Raw genomic sequence first — 16,568 nt, forward strand, 5'->3', positions numbered from 1 at the left:
TGGAACTGAGACCCAGAACTATATATGGGTAATAGAGTTGCCAATTAGTGCCTGTTATATCCAGGGCCAGCAAAGTGTCCCCTATAATCTCTTTCTGACCAATTGACCAACCTCCTTATTGTCTCTCGACCAAGAGCTTCCAAAGCTGCTGCTACTGCATGTGTGGGCTTCAGACAAATCACCCCAGTGCTACAGACTTCTCCTGCTGACCTCTTAAGTTTTCTTAGGCCAGAAAAAAACATCTCACCTCAATTTTTTTGTTGGCTCTGCTCTTCCAGTTTTATTTCTTTGCATGACTTCACATGTGTAATTGATATCATATTGCTTGCTTTCTCAATGAGTGAGGGACAGGAGGGAGGGAAAGAATTTGGAACTCAAAATTTTAAAAAAATGAATGTTAAATTTTTTATATGTAATTGGGAAATATTTAACAAAATAAATAAAAATACATTTAAAAATGTCTTTCTTTAACTCTTCTAGGCATTTTTGTTAGGTTTGTGTCTAATCTTCATTTTTCTTTGAGGCTTTGCTTGTAGATGTTTTCAAATCATTGTCTTTTTCTGTGCTTGTGTCTTGAACATCTCTGTCACCATAGTAACTTTATAGTTGAGTACTTTTTAGGTTTATTTATTCTTCCATCCTACTTCTTGACTTTGGACTTTATGTTAATGCTGTGCTCATTTCTTGGGAGAATTCTAACCTGAACTTCTGCTACTTTCACAACTCACTCTGGGGGCCTACAAATTTTTAGTGCTTCGAAAGTCTGTTCCCAGTCCTCCTGGTCTGCGATCTGCAAGTTCTTGACCCAGGTTTGTGTCTGTTGGCTTGTGTGTAGTTGAATTTTGGTAGACTGTTGTTGGACCCCGTCACTGTTAGCCCATTAAGGCCTTCTTTAGGTTCAGAGAGACTGATCTGCTGACTCACCTTTGGTTTTGTCTCCTGTCCTGCTTTTTTCACCGTAGGCTTCTGTGCTGGGCTAATGGATAAAACTGTGTTAGTGCTGTGCTACTGTACTGAGAGCCATACTGTTTCTGATTTTTTTCTTTTTTTTGGTGCTCAGTATTCAGCTAAAGCCCTAAGTTCAGTTCCAGTTGCTCCTTTCCATGCTGGATCTTCAACCCAGAACTGGATAATGGGTGGAAAAGTTGCCAGATGTCACCTGTTCTGTTCCCAGTACTAGTTTAAGGGTCCCTGGGGATTTTTCTATTCCAGGACATCCTGTTTTGGTCCTCTTTCTTAGGTCCCTTTCTGTCACAGGGCACTGGAATTCTCATGGTTAGTGAGCTCAGTGTCCACAAACCTCTCTTTCTGTCTTTCTAATCTGCCTTGGGCTGGAAAAATGATTTGCTGTGCCTTTTTTGGGGCTTTACTGATTAGAATGTGGTCTAGCACATTTTCTAGGTTATTACAGAGGAGGTATATTTGGAGGGCTAAACAAAAATATTTTCCTCTGCCTTCTTGACTCTGCCCCACCTCTTCTATGAATTAAAAAAAATTCATTAACACTCTTTACTTTATTTCCTTCTTTGGGGGGCATCATTATCATTACCTTCCATATCCCTAACTATCCCTCTCCCACCCCAAAACTCCTCCCTTAGAACAAATACAAACTGATAAAAACAAATCCAAAAATTGTCCATGATTGTCCAATGTGGAAAGTATTTTTAAAAAAATGTACTTCTCATTCTGCACCTCTAGTCCATCCCTTCTCTGAAAAGATATGGGAAGCATCCTTCATCATTGGTCTTATAGAGTTATGCTTGGTTATCAAAATGAATCACTTTGTACTCTCTAGCCATCTTCTTACTTCCATGTAGAAGCCAAAGATTTTTGCAGGACAGCTAATTTGGCATTTCAAATTTCATCCCTTTAGTTGCCAGAGTACTCAAGGGTGTCATGGTGCCTAGGTAGTCTAGCTCCTCCCCCACCCCACCCTCCATCCCTCACAGGAAGCCCAGGGAGGGAGAGCTACTTGTCACACCTTCCGGAGACAGAAAAGGCATAAACCAGAACTGCCTTTTCTCCTTTAAACTGACACAGCATCTCACTGCCCTGCTACTGTTGGGAGGGAGATGGATCAAAGGACCACACAGGGTTTGCTAGGTTCTGGATAGGGCTTCTGCAGGAGGCAATAGAGGTTTGCTCCTCCACATCAGACTTATTTCCTGAAGCTTTCAGCAGGCGGCATCAGTCACACTCCTTGCCCCTGCTCCCCATTTCCATCCTCCACAGCTCTCCTTCCTATCTATTCTCAACATTCAGGCTATTGTGTTTGCTCTTTTGCCAGCCTCACTCCCTCTCTCCCATACCTCTGCCATTCTCTTTTTGTTCAATTTTCTTTTTTATTTTGGCTTAATAATTAACATAACAATTACAGAAACATTTCAATATACAAAGAAAAAACAAAAGGAGGCTTATAAATCAAACTTCTATTATGTATAGCTTGCTTTTGAAAAATTTATGTAAAATTTATAATAGTGGCAACAATTCCCTATTTGTTTTTATCCCCTTCTAAACTTTTTTCTTCTAGTTTTAATGTTTTATTGATGTTCTTTTCTTTCTAGTTGTTTTTTTTTTAAATTTATATCACAGACCATTAACTTGCCCACTTCCCGTTAAATTGTGAGCTCCTTGAAAGCAGGGACCATCTTTTCTCTTTTTTGTATCCCAGAGCTTAGCACAGTGCCTCACACTTAGAAGATACTTAATAATTACTTACTGCTTGGCTGACTGGCTAACAGAAATACTCCCTTGTAATAAAGAAATATAGTCAAGCAAAGCAAAACAACTCAACCACAACTAAAAAAATGAACATCTCATTCTCCAATTTTAGTCCATCATCTCTCTGTCAAGAGGTGTAGGCATACTTCATTATCAATCTTTTGGAGCAAAGGTTCCCAAACTTATGTGGCCTACTGCCCCCTTTTAAAAAAAAATTACTCAGAGCCTCCCCAGAAATCTACTTTCTTTAACTCTTGAACATTTTTTAAAATTCACATCATTTCAAAAAATATAAAATTTGTTTTTAAATGATGGATCTTAAATTTAATAATTTATTGTAAATTTGTGGACTTTTTCCTGCACTGAAATTTGAATGATGCAATATTTCATCATGTAACTGTGTAGTATCATATTGTAAACAAGTCACTACATGCACATATTCCTGCCAATGCATGCTGGATTTCCTGACAATGTGCAACATGTTCACCTGCCAGCAGACTTGACCACTGATCAGTTATAACTTGCATTTTGTGTGTTTATTTGGAAAATTGGAAAATAATGTAATCACTAACTCTGTAACAAAACAGATGAAACATGTATGAACGGTTTTTCAAAAATTTCTTCTCTTCTTTCCTTATGCTTCTACCACTCCCTTATTTTTATTCAAAGCCCCCCAATTGTACCCCAGGCAACTACTGCCCCCCCCATCATTTCAGTGCCTCCCAGAGGGCAGTATCACCCACTTTGGAAACCTATGTTTTGGAGTCAGTGTTAGTCACTGTGTTGACCAAAGTTCTAAAGTCTTCCAAGGTTATTTCCTTCTACATTATTGTAGTTATTGTGTAAATTGGTCTCCTGGATTCTATTAATTTCACTGTGCATCAGTTCATACAAGTCTTCACAAATTTATCTGATTTCTTCATATTTGTCATTTCTCTTTTTGGGGGGGGGAAGGTTAGGCAATCTGGGTTAAGTGACTTGCCCAGGGTCACACAACTATTAAGTGTCGAGTGTCTGAGACCAGATTTGAACTCAGGTCCTCCTGACTCCAAGGCCAGAGCTCATATTTGTCATTTCTTGTAGCACTTTTGTGATAATTTTATTACATTTATCTACCACATGAGTTCAGTCATTACTTTATTTTCAGTTCTTTACAACAGAAAGAGCTGCGATAAATATTTTTGTATATGCAGGCCTTTTCCTTTAGTTTCTTTGGTATAAAATCTTTGTAGTGCTATTGGTGGACCACAGTTTACTTATTTCTTGGGTATAATTATAAAATTTTTTCCAGAATGGTTGTACCAGTTCTGCCATTCTCCTCAACTTCCAGCAGATGGTGCTTATTGCCTTCCCAGGGGACCAGTTCCCTAAAAAACGGTCCTATATGGAAAGAATGTCCCCATGCATTTATAGTTCCAAACCACAATTCTGTGCATCTTAAACCTTCTTTAGCACATACATGGACCTCCCAGCTCCAGGTCTCATTATGCAAGGTTTCTCCAGGGCTAGAAAATTATCTCAACTTGTACTTTATGAGCAAGTTCTTGTTTTCAACACAATGTAAACTTGTAGTGACACTAGTTTGCTTCTTTCCCCCATTGTCCAACTGGCGTGCCTCCTGCTCATATCAGCATTTCTTTCTGGGTCTAAGAATTCAAGGAGAGCTCACAATTCATCTCCCTAACTGTCCCTTTCCTTCTAGTATTTCTTTGGGGATCAAGGCCAGATTATTCAAATTATTCTTCTCCAAACATCTAGTAAAGGGAAAAAGATATAAACCAGCTGCTTCACCAAAGGAAGGGAGAAATTTGTAGTCCCTACTGCATAAAATTAGTTCAGAGGAAGGTTAAGGACAAATTAAAGTGAATTCATTTGACCATAGCCAATATCACTGGCTTGATCTCTGAAAAGGCAGGTTAGCTTTATTTTGTTAGGAAGTATAACTAGGGAAGAACTAATTCTGGGCTAAATTGTAAAATATATTAAATTTGTCTTTAGTTCCTATCCTATTGCTTTTGGCAGTCCTTGTAACAAATGCCCACAGCTTTCTCACCATCCTCTGACTGTCCAAGACCCATGGTTATGGAATCTCAATAGGGCAGCCTAGTGGTTCAGACTCCAGATTTCTCTTTTTCTCCCTATGTTTCCCTCTTCATTCTTCTCCCACTCCCCCCCACCCCAACTGGAGAAATAGCTTAAAGTCTGTTTGTCTGATTGACAAAGTCAGTGGTGTCCATTTCTTATAGGAGCTTTGAATTTAGTGAAGGCTGCATTGATGAATATCATTAGAATGCCTTCAGGCTGTTCATTCTGTCTGTTACAAATAGAAGTTGTAATAAATCTTGGTGGACTGGACAATTTGTCTTTGTACTTAGTCTTTTGATCAGGGTCTGTGTGTTTTCCCACAGGGTCTGTGTGTTTTCCCAACCTCTCTAGTGTTTCTGCTTTCATATCTGTTTCTTTTGGATCAGCAGGTAAGCAAAGGTGATTCATTGTCTGGCAACATCTTCCTCTCTGCACTAATCCCTTAATGTAAAGAAGGATTAGGTAAGAGGATACAAAGAGATTAAATAAAATCCATTATTAAATTATTAAAAATAAGGCTGAGTCACTTTAGCCCAAGGAAAGATGTAAAACAAAACAAGTAATGCTATAATTCATTGTCAAAACAGCTTTTGCCTGCTTTCCTCCCTCCCCCACCCCTTTAATATTAATGGAAAATAATAATCACTTAGACTCTAAATTCTTTGGGTTCATGAATATTATGTCAGTGGAGCACAAGCTCTAGCAGGCCCTACCAATTTGGAAAGCTTTGAGGATGGTCTTAATGACAGACAGTATACATTATATAGGTATGTGTTATCTCACTTATAGAATGTAAGTTCCTTAAGGACAGAAATTGTTTCATTTTTGTCTCTGTCTCTATCTCACTGCCTGGCACATAGTAAGAGTTTAATAAATGTTTATTGGTCAGCAGACTGACTAGATTGATTGAAACAAATTTGCCAGGATTAGAAACATTTTTTATATTTGTTTTTATATCAACTTCATTTCCACATATATTCCTCTCTCTTCTCCTACCCAGAAAAATCGTCTCTTATAACATAGAATACAAAAGAGGGGGTGGAGGAGTTAAATGTAACCAATTAACATGTCAGCTGAGTGTGAAAATGTATGCAATACTTCATAGCCATCTCTGTAAATAAGGGAGGGAAGAGCATTTTCTCAACTCTTTTCTAAGGTTAAGCTTCATGAACATTATATCATACAACATTTAGTTACAGTTTTTTGTTCTTTACACTACTACACAACAATTTAGCTACAGGTTTTTGTTCTTTATGTTCTTGCAGTCATGTGTATTTTTCATGTTCTGCTTACTTTACTCTTCATCAGTTCATATCAGTCTTCCCAATGGTTTCTGTATTCTTCACATTCATTATCTCTTGGGGTACAATAATATTCTTTAATACTTATATAACACAGTTTGTATAGCCATCCCCCAATCAAAGAGCACCTACTGTATTTCCATTTCTTTGCTACTACAAAAAAAAAAATTCCAATGAAAATTTTGATATATATGGGTTCTTTTTGTCTTTGACCTCCTTGAGCTAAGTGCCTAGCAGTGTGATCACTGGATCAAAGAGAATGGACATTTGAATCACTCTTCTTCTTCTTCTTCTTCTTCTTCTTCTTCTTCTTGTTCTTTTAAGAATAATTTAATAATAACTGCTTTCCAAAATGGTGGGACCAATTCCCAGCTCCACCGAGAGTGTATGTGTGTAGGGGCAGCTAGGTGGCACAGTGTATAGAGCACCCTCCCTGGAGTCAGGAGGACCTGAGTTTAAATCTGGCCTCAGACACATGATACTCACTAGCTGCGTGACTCTGGGCAAGTCACTTTACCCTGATTGCCTTGCCAAAGAAAAAAAAAAGAGGGCATGTGTGCCCATTTCATAAACCCTCTGACATTGAGTACTCCCATCTTTTGATATCTTTGCCAATATGCTAAAACCTCAGAATTGTTTCAATTTGCATTTATCATGTTATTAGTGAATTGGAGCTATTTTTCATTTGGTTGCTAATAGTTTGCAATTATTCTTTTGGAAATTCTTTGTTCATATCCTTTGATCACTTATCCTTTGGGGAATCAGCCAGCATTTCTGTAGTCATGTGTTCATAGCATCAATGACAGTGGATCTATTATTTTTGGACTCTTAACATTTAAGTGCCAGATGTACAATATGAGGAAGAGGAACCAAAGAACAAGACGTTAGGAATAGCAAGTGCTCCAGATTAAATACACGCAGATGAAAGGATGAGAGGATACAATTTTCAAAGTATTTTAGAACTGATTTCTAAGAGGAAGGATGCTACTTATAAATAGCATTATTACCAAGAATAAGGCAATTAATAATAAATATAATATACATTTATATTATATATAAAATATATAAATATAAATAGCATTGTTACCGAGAATAAGGCAATTGGTAATAAATAAATAGCATTGTTACCAAGAATAAGGCAATTAAGGGATCATTGGTAACTATTGACTCTCATCACTATAAAATTTTTATTAAAATATCCTACACATGTATCAAGGATATTATTGATGAAAAATATGAGAAGAGAATAGGCAGGCTTTTGCAAACAATTTGATATAGTAGGGCATATCTTCACACTATACTAAAGCGCTCAGAGCACACACTGTATTTATTTTTTGTTGATTATAAAAAATTATTTGACTACCAAAACAAAATAGCCTTAAAAGTTTTCTCCCAATTAGGTGTCTTCTATGCCTATGTTAAACATACACAAAAAATAAACATAAACATAAAAAATACAAGATTTCTTGGGCAATGAAATCAATAATTTGTTGATTATTCATATCAAGTGAAGTATAAAACAGATATATACATTCACCTAAGGTGTTTGCCACAGTTATGGAAGATGTCCTTGGCAGAGTCTAAATGGAAGGGGGATTCCCTAGGGATGCTGAAATTCTCCAGATGCTCCTATTCAAAGTTAAGATTGTGCTAATTGCATCAAGACTCAGAAAACTACACAGCCTCCTTAATGAGAGCCACAAACACTCAAAAGAGATCAGATTAAAAATCTATAGTGGAAAAACCAAATGGTTGGATGAAGAATATCTATTAGGAATGAGCACATCCTTTGGAGAATTTGATACAAAACAGTTTTTCAACTTCTCTCAAACTCTTATTAAAATTCTCTTTATAAACTTCTCTCTATAGGATTTCTTCATAACATAACACTTATGACAATTGTCACAAGAAAGAAGGTCATCTTTCCTTTCTTTCTCACTGACCTCTCCACAAACTCTTCATGGATCCTCCAGGACCACAGAGAAAACAGTCTCTCTGACTCCATAGGGTGAGGATATTCACATTAAGCCGTTTGCTAAACCAATTCTACAGTAAGACATTTCTCAGCTAACTTTCTGAACTACCAGTACAAAACTGCTTTTCTCCTGATATTCTAAGTTCTTATAACTATAGTAACAATATTTAAAGTCTTTTTGAGATAGACATTCAAAATAAGGGTTACAATGATACCGAATGTAAAGTGCTTTGCAAATTTTTAAAGTGGTACAAAATGTCAGTTATTATCAAGGCTGCCCTTAGTGTGACCAAAGTAGAAAGTATGATTTTCATGGATCAGAGAAAGACCTAGTCATATCACAAAGCATTGCACAAAGCTAGGTGGTATAGGGGATAGAATGCTGGGACTGGTGGAGTCAGGAAGACCTGACTCAAATCCAGCCTCGAAAATTTAGTAGCTGTGTGACCCTGGGCAAGTCATATAGCTACTATCTGCTTCAGTTTCCTAAACTGCACCTGCTTCCCAGGGTTGCTACAAGAATCAAATGAGATAATATTTGTAAAGTATTTAGTACAGTGTCTGGCATAGAGTAAGTTCTTTTTTTTTTAAATTAATAAATTTATTTATTTTTAGTTTTCAACATTTTCTTCCACAAGATTTTGAGTTCCAAATTTTCACCCTATCTCGCCCCTGCCACCACCCCAAGATGGCATGCATTATGAATACCCCTTCCCCTAGTCTGCCTTAACTTCTATCTCTCCCCCCACCTTCTCTTGTCCCCTTCCCCTTCTATTTTCCTGTAGGGCAGGATAGATTTCTGTAACCCATTTCCTGTATTTCTTACTTCCCAGTTGCATGTGAAAACATTTTTTTTAAACATGTGTTTTTAAAACTTTGGGTCCCAAATTTTCTACCTTCCTCCTTCCCCACCCACCCTCATTGAAAAGGCAAGCAACTCAATATAGGTTATACATGTGCAGTTGTGCAAAACACTTCCATCGTAGACATGCTGTAAAAAACTAACTCTATTTCCCTTAATCCTATCCTGCTCCCCCCATTTATTCTATTCTTTCTTTTGACCCTGTCCCTCCTCAGAAGTATTTGCTTTTGGTTACCCCCATTCCCAATCTGCCCTCCTCTCTAACATCCCCCTACTCTCTTGACCCTTTCCTCCCCTATTTTCCTGTAGGGCAAGATGGATTTCCATACCCAATTGAGTGTATATGTTATTCCCTCCTTAATTCAAATCCTATGAGAATAAGATTCACTCATTTCCTCTCACCTTTCCCCATTTCCCCTCCACTATAAGAGCCTTTTCTTTTCTGTTTTTTTTTGTGAGATAATTTACCCCGTTCTACCTCTCCCTTTCTCTTTCTCCTAGTATAATCCTCTCTCACCCCTTAATTTTATTCTCCAGATATGACCCCTTCATCTTCAACTCACCCTGTGCCCTCTATCTATCTATCTATCTATACATACATACATATAATTTTTTTCCCTCCAACTACCCAAATACTGACAAAGGTCTCATGAGTTACAAATATCATCTTTCCATGCAGGAATGTAAACAGCTCAACCTTAACAAGTCTCTTATGATTCCTCTTTCCTGTTTACCTCTTCATGTTCCACTTGAGTCTTGTATTTGAAAGTCAAATTTTCTATTCAGCTCTGGTCTTTTCATCAAGAATGTTTGAAAGTCCTCTATTTCACTGAATGACCATTTTTTCCCCTGAAGGATTATACTCAGTTTTGCTGGGTGGGTGATTCTTGGTTGTAATCCTATCTCCTTTGCTCTCCGGAATATTATATTCCTTGCCCTGAAGTCCCTTAATGTAGAAGCTGCTAAATCTTGTGTTATACTGATTGTGTTTCCACAATACTTGAATTGTTTCTTTCTGGCTGCTTGTAATAGTTTCTCCTTGACCTGGGAACTCTGGAATTTGGCTACAATATTCCTAGGAATTTTCCTTTGAGGATCTCTTTCAGGAGGAGATTGGTGGATTCTTTCAATTTCTATTTTGCCCTCTGGTTCTAAAATATCAGGGCAATTTTCCTTGATAATTTTTTGAAAGATAATGTCTAGGCTCTTTTTTTGATCATGGCTTTCAGATAGTCCAATAATTTTTAAATTCTCTCTTCTGGGTCTATTTTTTAGGTCAGTTGTTTTTCCAATGAGATATTTCACGTTGTTTTCTAATTTTTCATTCTTTTGGATTTGTTTTACAGTGTCTTGATTTCTCATAAAGTCACTAGCTTCCAATTGCTCTATTCTAATTTTTAAGGAGGTATTTTCTTCAGTAATCTTTTGGACTTCCTTTTCCATTTGGCCAGTTTTGCTTTTTAGGGCATTCTCCTCATTGGCTTTTTGGATCTCTTTTGCCATTTGGGTTAGGCTATTTTTTAAGGTGTTATTTTCTTCAGTATTTTTTTGGGTCTTCTTTAGCAAGCTGTAGACTTGTTTTTCATGATTTTCTTGCATCACTCTCATTTTTCTTCCCAGTTTTTCCTCTACTTCTCCTACTTGCTTTTCAAAATCCCTTTTGAGCTCTTCCAAGGCCTGGGACTGATTCATATTTTTCTTGGAGGCTTTGAATGTAGGAGCTTTGACTTTGTTGTCTTCTTCTGGTTGTATGTTTTGATCTTCTTTGTCCCCAAAGTAAGATAATATAGTCTGACTCTTTTTACACTGCTTACTTATGATCCCGGCCAATTATTTGAGTTTTAAACTCTTTGTTAAGGTAAGAGTCTGCTTCCGATGGGGGGAATGTACTGTCCCAAGCCTAGGGGGTTTGTACAACTGTTTTCAGAGCTACTTCTAGGGACCTGTAAATTTTCAGTTCTTCCAAAGTGCGATAAGGGGCGAGGTGTTTCCTCTCCACCACCACAACAAGCTCCACCATGCCAGCGCTCCTCCTTGCCTCAGGACCACCCCTCAGAGCTGTGACCCAGATCCAAGCATGGGCAAAGAAAGAGATTCCTGCCTCAGCACTGGCAAAGAGATCCCTGCAATCCCCCTCTGATCAGCCACTCAATTCCTCTTCAGTCTATGGACTGGAAGCTTAGGAGGCAGTTGCAGCTCTGGGCCGCGCTCAGAACTTACGGCTGAGACCTAGCGCCTCTCTCACCCTAGTCATAGACTTTTCCCACTGACCTTCCAAGCTGTCTTTGGTGTTCACGGGTTGAGAAGTCTGGAAACCGCCACAACTGCCCGGGATTCAGTCCTCTGAGGCATGCTCTAGGTACACTGTGGCCTGTGTGCCCATGCCGAACTGCTCTCCTCTCCCCACTCAGCGTGATATACCTTTCTGATCAACCATCCAGGTTGTCTTGGGCTGGAAATTTGTTTCACTCTGTCTTTTTGTGGATTCTGCTGCTTTAGAATTTGTTTAGAGTCATTTTTTTACAGGTATTTGGAGGGGTTTTGGGGAGAGCTCGAGCAAGTCACTGCTTTCACTCCGCCATCTTGGCTCCACCCCTCCATAGAGTAAGTTCTTAATAAATGCTTATTCTCTCTCTCCCTCTATCCCCTTCCACATTTACTCATTAGAGGGTGTCTCAAATTCCACCAAGAGGCTTACTCTACTTGCTCAAGGCCTTGACTTCTGTAAAAATTCAAATTCTCCTACTTGTCTTGAAGGAAGCAAGGAAAGTTAGGAGGTAGAGGTTGGGAAGCCGAACATGTCAAGCACTGGCAACAGCCAGTGAAAAGGCACAGAGAGAGGCAATGGAGTGTCTGGTGTGAGGAACAAGAAGGCTGGTGTTGATGGATTGTAGAGTATGTGAAGGGGATATATTGTAAGAAGACTGGAAAGGTAAGAAAAGGCCAAGTTATGAAAAGCTTTAAAAATCAAAATCAAGATTTTATATTGTATTTTGTTCTGAAGATAAGAGAAAGTCACCAGAGTTTATTGAATAATGTGGTAATATGGTCAGATATAGACTTTAGAAAGAACACTTTCTGAGGCAGCTAGGTGGCTCAGTGGATAGAGCACTGGCCCTGAAGTCAGGAGAACCTGAGTTCAAATCTGGCCTCAGACCAAACACTTGACACTTACTAGCTGTGTGACTCTGGGCAAGTCACTTAACCCCAATTGCCTGAAAAAAAAAAAAGGAAAAAAAAAGAAAGATCACTTTCATGGCTGAGTGTAGGATAGACTGGAATATAGAGAGACTTGAAACAAGGAGACCATAGTTTGTTTAACTATGGACAAACTCATCAAAAAGTTGATGGGTACCCTCTTAATACTAAGAGAAATGATCATTAAATAACCAAATTATTGGGGAGATCCAGGGTTTCTAATTTTTCGTATTTCCTCATTCAAAGTTCTCTCTTTCAAGATCTCAGACCTCACCCAAAAATTTAACCACCTAGACCATCTTATCTATGTGGAGTTGTTGTCCCATCCAACTAGAAAAACTTTACAAAGAATTTAATCTGAGTGAATTCCAGCCCATTTTGTTTTATTCAGGCCTGGGGGGTGGGAATACCCCCCACTCCACCCCCTACATTCTTTGTCTAGAGTGTCCAAGGCTAGGGGTGATCTAGGAGTGACATAATCAAAGTCATGTCCTCTAGCCCTTCATTAGAATAGGTCCATCTCTCATTATAATTGTTAACCAATCAGAGTTGATTGCCACCTGTCAGAAACACCCTCTCTTCCAAGGGCATATGAGCATCAAGAAACTGCCATGATCCATTTTTGGTTTAGGAGAGAGCCAAATGACCTTTTTATTAATTATCTGCTAGCCATAATTAATAAAGTGATTATTAATTGCCCAGAAACTATGTCTCTTGAACTTTTTATCTATCATAATACCTAGTTCTTTGCTCTGTCTAAAAGTGCTGCTATGAACATTCTTGAATATAACTCTGGGTTTAAAAGTAGAATTAATATATGAATGAATAAAGAATTCATGAAACACTAACTATGTATTAAGCTCTGGGAATACAAATAGAAAAGAAAGACAGTCCCTGATATCAAGGAGCTCATGTGCTAACTGTGGAGACAATAATATGGAAGATTTCAGCTGCAAGTCAGATTGAAAGGTCCCATGGTCTTTAGGAGTCAGTGACCAGGCAGATGGTAATTCCCCTTCTTTACTGTCATTTCCACTAATAAAATCATATCAATTTCTGATGCTGAAACATTGGACAATGCCAAGGACTTTGGAGGCAAACTTTCTTTGTTGAATCTTCAATAGCTGTTGCTAGAACACTTGTAGGAGCAGTTAGTTATCAGGTTGCATCTCCATGTGACTTTCCTCATGGTAGAGAATGATGACTCACTCCATAGAGGGTGCCTGTGTGCAGTGCAAAGTTGGCTTGAGAATTTGGGAGAGGAGAGTCTTTTTTTTTTTTTAACTTCCTACTCTGAGAGAGGACATATGTGGTTTCAGACCTTTTTCAGGGAGAACTTTGGAAAGAAATAGAATTGACTTTGGAAGATAAATAAGTAGGGATCCAGGTGAGATCAGGGATTCTTTCTTGGTTGAGCTATCTTGCTCCTGGTGGGAGAGTTTGTTCATCCTGAATATCGTCTAGTGTATGATAATCTGTATAATTCTCTTATTTCAATTTGTTCTCTGTTTGGGTAACTGGGTTTCCTTGCTACTAATAAGTTCTGATAGCCCTTTCTGTAATTAGCATTTTGTGGGAAAGGGATAAAGATTTCAAAAGTAAGCTTGGGGTACTCCTTCCCCTTTAAGTGATATCACTCAGGAAAGTGGTTTGAACTTAAAAATCATTACCCTATACTACCTATAGTTAGGAGGGCAGATAGAGAAAATTATAAGTCAGTATTCCTGTTCTGAGGAGAGCACTGGCCCAGCCTTGGTGAGGGTTGGGCAAGATTCTTGAGATATCTATTCATGCCTCCCCATGAACCACAATTAGACAACCCATGTGAACGTATATAACCTACATGGGAATATGAACGGAAGACCATATGATTTAGAGCTCTTGATAATCTAGTTTATCCTTCTCATTTTACAAATAAGGAAATAGAGGCCTAGAGAGGGAAAATTACTTTCTCCAGGTCACTGAGGAAGTTCCACAGAAGTTGTGGCTCTTCTCTTTCTAGTATGTCATGCTACTTCTTAAAATGGCCCCATGCACTTAGAAAAAACAAGTAGATTTCTTTCCCATTAATTAAGTGATATGTAAACATAACTTGGTACATGACATGAGTAGATACAAATTATTTTTCTAGGGAGCAAAATACAGGCTAAGATTGTTCCTCTATCTTGGGTCCCATCCATGATCTTCTTCATCATAAAGGACTATTCCTTAATAGATAATCCTGTCGTGCCTGGACCCCAATGAAAGCCTTAATACCCAGACCTCAGTATATTTTTTCTGTTCATCTCATTTCAAGATTGATGTTTATGCAGTACTGTTGAATTTGTTTCATATGTATGTATACATATATATATTACGCATATATATTGTTTTGTATGTACTTATATATGTGCATTCTTTCTCCTCAATTGAATGTAAACTCCTTGAGGTCATGAATGATTACATTTTTGAGTTTGTATAGCACACTGCTTGGTGCAAAGTTGGCAATTAGTTAATACTTGTTGATTGATTGGTTTGGCCTATATGTCCTTAAAGGTTGATCTGTTTCAAAGTTATCCTAGACCACAGTCTATTGGAGAATGGGGACCATGCCAACTATGTGGCACCTATCATTATGAATTCTTGAATCGTTGAATTGGAGGTAACTAGATTGTACAGTGGATAGACTGCTGGTTCTGGAGTCAGAAAGATCTGAGCTCAAATCCAGCCTCATACACTTACTAGCTGTGTGATCTTAGGCTAGTCATTTCACCTCTGTCTGCCTCAGTTCCCTCAAATGTAAAATAGGGATTATAGCAACACCTACTGCCTAGAATTGTTGTGAGCATAAAATGAGATAATATTTGTAAAGAACTTAGCACAGTGCCTGGCACATTTCTATTATTGTTTAGTTGTTTTCAGTTGTGTCAGACTCTTTGTGACCCCATTTGGGGCTTTCTTAGTAAAAATACCGGAGGGGGGGCAGCTAGGTGGTGCAGTGGATAGAGCTCTGGCTTTGGAGTCAAGAGGACCTGAGTTCAAATCTAGTCTCAGACACTTGACACTTACTAGCTGTGTGACCCTGGGCAAGTCACTTAACCCCAATTGCCCCCCCCAAAATAAATAAAATAAAAATACTGGAGTGATTTTCCATTTCTTTCTCCAGCTCATTTTACAGATAAGGAAACTGGGGCAAACAAGGTTAAATTACTTGCCCAGGGTCACAAAACTAGTGTCTGAGGCCAGATTTGAATTCAAGATGAGTCTTCCTGACTTCAGGCGCAGTACTCTATCTATTGTGCCACCTAGCTGCTAGCCTGGCACATAGTAGATGCTTAATAAATGTTTCCTTTCTTCCACCTTTCCTCTTAGAATGATATATCTGGAAGGAACCTTATGTATTATCTAGAGGATAATATAGAGGAGAGAACCGAAAGGGGTAATGGTTTACCCAAAATTACATAACTTATTAGTAGCTAAACTGGTACTAGAACTCTGGATTGCTGACTTTTACTCAAGCTATCTTTCTACTATCGCACACTGCTTCTCCATTTCAATAAATGTATTTAAGACACTACTATAATTGTCTATCTAGAGCACTATGACTTTCATCTTCAGGGAAATTAATCAGGAAGACTGTCTGTATTAGAAATAATGTCTTCCAGATGAGAAAATGTAACTCCCTCCATTCTTTGCAGAGGTGGTAGACTATGGTTATAAGATATTCTTTATAAGATTAGATTTTGTTGATGTATTTGGTTAGTTTTGCTAAACTATTTCCTCCTACCCTTCACCCCGTCACTCCTGTTTTGTTTTGTTTTTATAATCTGTTACCAAGGATGGCTTTTTTGGATGGGGAAGAGATGGCTATATATTTGGAAATGAACGTTATGTAAAAACAAAAGAAATAATTAAAAATTTTTAAAAAGAAATACTGTCCAAGAATACAAGTGATTTCCCAGTTGATAAATGGTCAAAGGATATGAACAGGCAGTTTTCAGATGAAGAAATTGAAGCTATCTGTAGTTATATGGGAAAAAAATGTGCTAAATTACTATTGATTAGAGAAATGCAAATTAAAACAACTCTGAGACCTCACACATATCCAATTGGCTAATATGACAAAAAAAGAAAGAGAAAATGATAAATGTTGGAGAAGATGTGGGAAAATTGGAACACTAATGCATTGTTGGTAGAGTTGTGAACTGATCCAACCATTCTGGAGAGCAATTTGGAACTATGCCCAAAGGGCTATAAAATTGCATACCCCATCCAACTAGTGTCTGTATCCCAAAGAGATCATAACAAAGGGGAAAGGATCCATATATACAAAAATACTTATAGCAGTTCTTTTTGTGGTGGCAAAAAATTGGAAATTGAGGGGATGCCCATCAATTGGGGAATGACTGAACAAATCGTCATATATGAATATAATGTATTGTGCTAT

This window comes from Vombatus ursinus, unplaced genomic scaffold (genome assembly GCF_900497805.2).
Source record: "Vombatus ursinus unplaced genomic scaffold, bare-nosed wombat genome assembly UNPS02014826.1, whole genome shotgun sequence".
NCBI lineage: Eukaryota > Metazoa > Chordata > Mammalia > Diprotodontia > Vombatidae > Vombatus > Vombatus ursinus.